The sequence below is a fragment of the Mustela nivalis genome (genome assembly GCF_964662115.1).
Source record: "Mustela nivalis genome assembly, chromosome: 2".
In the NCBI taxonomy this organism is placed as follows: Eukaryota; Metazoa; Chordata; class Mammalia; order Carnivora; family Mustelidae; genus Mustela; species Mustela nivalis.
In genome coordinates, this window is record NC_139021.1 from 160434831 (window position 1) to 160438311 (window position 3481).

Here is a 3481-nt window from a genome sequence, read left to right on the forward strand (position 1 = left end):
CTGTGGCTCCCATGTGAGGCTGATCCCGGAGATGGTGGGAGGGGATGAAAGGGGTCTCCTGAGCAGTGAAGGAGAGTCAGGCTAATGTCTTCTCCATGCCCACTCCAGGCAGCCCATCCCATTCATTCATTCATTCCTTTCTTCCTTCATTCATTTTTAAGCATTTTTTTTTAAAGATTTTATTTATTTATTTGACAGAGAGAGATCACAAGCAGAGAGGCAAGGAGAGAGAGAGAGGAGGAAGCAGGCTCCCTGCTGAGCAGAGAGCCCGATGTGGGACTCGATCCCAGGACCCTGAGATCATGACCTGAGCTGAAGGCAGCGGCTTAACCCACTGAGCCACCCAGGTGCCCGATTTTTAAGCATTTTATTTGAGAGACAGAAAGCACAAGCAGGGAGCGATGCAGAGGGAGAGGGAGAAGCAGGCTTTCCACTGGGCAGGGAGCCCAAGGTGGGCTCAATCCCAGGGCCCTGGGATCATGACCTGAGCCAAAGGCAGACATTTAATGGACTGAGCCACCCAGACTCCCCAGCCCATCCCATTTAAAGGGACAGGAATCTTGTAACTCTCCTGGAGAAGCAAGACGAAGGGCCTGGGGTTTCCATTCCCAGTCCTTGAAACCTGGAGAGCAGGATATGGCTGGACTTGCCCACCTTGCCATGTCCACTCCAGGCCCTGTGCCTACACCTACTCCCCCATGAGCAGCCAGGACCCAGGAGGAGAGTGTGGCCTTTTCTTGTTCCACTTTCAGTGCAAGTCTGGGGTCAAGATCAATGTCATTCCCTCAGCCCCAGGGAAAAGATGAGGCTCCCAGCTTGGCAGGGTTGGGACAGAGGAGTCTAGAGAGGTCTGTATCTTGGGCACAAAGTGTCGGGGGAAACTGAAAGTAAGGGAGGCTCACACTGATCAAGTGGCAGCCAGCTGGCGAGGGCTGGGATGCAGGGCCTTGCCCACCACCTGACCCTCCCCCCCTCCAGGCATATGAGGCTCCCACCCTTCCCCACACCCCAGCTGCACTTGTGGGGGGACCTCCTCTGCCTCACAGCAGGTCCCACCACTCACTATAAAAGGAGACTAGGACACACCCAGGTTATTGGTCTCCTACTGATGCAGTAACACACTTAGTGGTAAAACAACAAAGTTATTACCACACAGTACTACTGTTTTGAAGTCTGACACAGGTCTCAGTGGAATAAAACAGGTGTTGGCAGGGCTGTGTTCCCTTACGAAGGCTCTGGAGTGGAATCTGTTTCCTTGCCTCTTCGGGTTTCTAGAGGCTGCCCACATCCCTTGGCTGGTGGCCTCCTTTCTCTATCTTCAAAATCAGAAACACTGCATCTCTCTGACCTTCCTCCTGTTGTCACATCTCTCAGTGTAGGTTTTCCACTTGGAAGGATTCATAATTAGATTGGGTCCACAGATAATCTCATTTCAAAATCCTTAACCTTAACCACATCTGCAGTGTCTTTGGCTGAGCACAGTCACATATTCACAGGTTTTAAGGATCAGGATGTGGACATCTTTGGGGGACCATCTTTGGGGGACCATTATTCTGCCTACCATTCACGTGGTCTCGCCATGGACAACTCTGGCTCAGGGATAGAGTGACAACAGCTGGGCTTGGGGCAGAAAGTAGGCCCGTGGGCCCTTCTCCTCCTCCTCAGGACCATGTGGCAACTGGGTGGTAGTTTTGGGGTACTCAGTTGCTAGATAGGATGCCAGTTCCCACCAGGTCTCCAGAATTCAGTCTCCCTTTCCAGCAGAATGGGGCACAGGGTGACACGCTTAGTCAGAAACCAAGTCCAGACTCTGAAGTACCTGGAGAACTTTCCAACACACTCTGCTTAGTTTGGACTTAGAGAACAGCCCCAAACTGGGCAGCCTTTCTCAAGACAGAAATCCCTCCATCAGCTCTTCTCCTGGGCTCCTGAGTTGGACTGAGCAGCCAAGAGGATACCACCTCCAGAATGGGTCTCTCTGGAAGGTGCAGACACGCTCCCTTTTTATCCCAACTTCCTGTTGTCCTTACCAGGTGGTGGGACCAGGAGTTTACATGGATTGAAGGTAATGTCTGGAATTCTGAATCTCCTGGGAGGAGGAGAAGGCGCCAGGAATGGGGTCAGGTTTCTGTTTTCAGACACAGAAGTCGGCACTATCCTTCTCTGTTGTTCTGGGGGCTTCCTGTGTGTGGGAAGGGGTTAACTGGTCAAGTTACCCCATGACCCACTGGTTCCCTCTTGTAACCCTGAGGGCCCTATTCCTTTGGTCCTGGAGAGGGTGCTGAGCAGGCCAGGACCCTGAAGTGGGAAGCAAAAGGAGAGGAGAAAAAACTTCTACATTTGGTCGTGGACCCTCCAGGCTTTGGGTTTCTGCCAACTCTGACCTTTGCTGGGTGTGAGGGCAGACACTGGGGGTCCAGCCCAGAATAGAACTGGTGGAGCTTGTTGAGTGGGGGCCAGAAAAAGCCCTGGGGGCCCAGGAACTTGCCCAGTTTATTCATTCCAGGCCCCAGCCAGCCACACAGCCCTGGGAGTAGCTCTGAGGAACTCAGCCTACCCAGAGGCTTCTGGGCCGTTGATATGAACGTGTCTGGTTGGCACTAGGCTGTGACCATGCAGGTGGGGCCCCTAATTGGGACTTCAGGGTTCTGAACTAGGGTGTCTACTCTGAGGCAGACTAAAAATCAGGCCAACAAAGGCCGGCTCTGGGATTCCCGTTACTGACGGAGAGGCAGGACTCAGCACCTGTACCCCAGCCTTGCCTGCCAGCCAGTGTGCTCCAGCTTGAGCCCATCTCTGAAGCTTCCAACCCCCACCCCCCATGCCAGGCTTTTCCAGGCTCCTTCAACAGAGCCACCTTCTCCTGCCTTGTGCCCATTATTCTTCATGGTTGGTGTGCTCGAAACTTCTTCCCCACTCCTCTATTCCCCTCACCAAATTCTCCATCCTGCAAGGTCCAACCTCTGAGCACCATCCTGGGTCCCTCAGCAGGACCTGCTCCTATCTGCTCTATCAAACTAAGCCTCTTAGCCGGACTCCCAGTGCTCCGCACCTGGCCTCCTCCAACCTGGCAGAGGCATCCTCTCCAAAGCATGTTTAGTTGTCCCCAAACTGGCAGGCAATTTCCCTGCCAGCCGCCCCTCCCTTCCTTCAGGCAACCTTCTCTGACTGCCTCAGCACTGTTGGTGGCATGCAAGTCACCATTTGGTTGTTCTTAATGAGTCTCATCACCTCGGTTTATGTCCTGATAGCTTGTTCCAGGGCAGGGCCGAGCGCTGCTGATGGGGAGACAGGCGCTCCTAATGCCTGACTCCATGAATTCTCCCCTTACCCATCCCCCTACCCCCTTCTGAGCTCAGGAGCTGACTCAAGCCAGCCTGTCTGGAGAGCAGTTAACCTGCCTTTCTGGGCTCCCATCTCCAACCCCACCCCGGAGGAAGGCAGGCAGCGGCTGGGACAGCTCACAGACACCAGGTAGTGG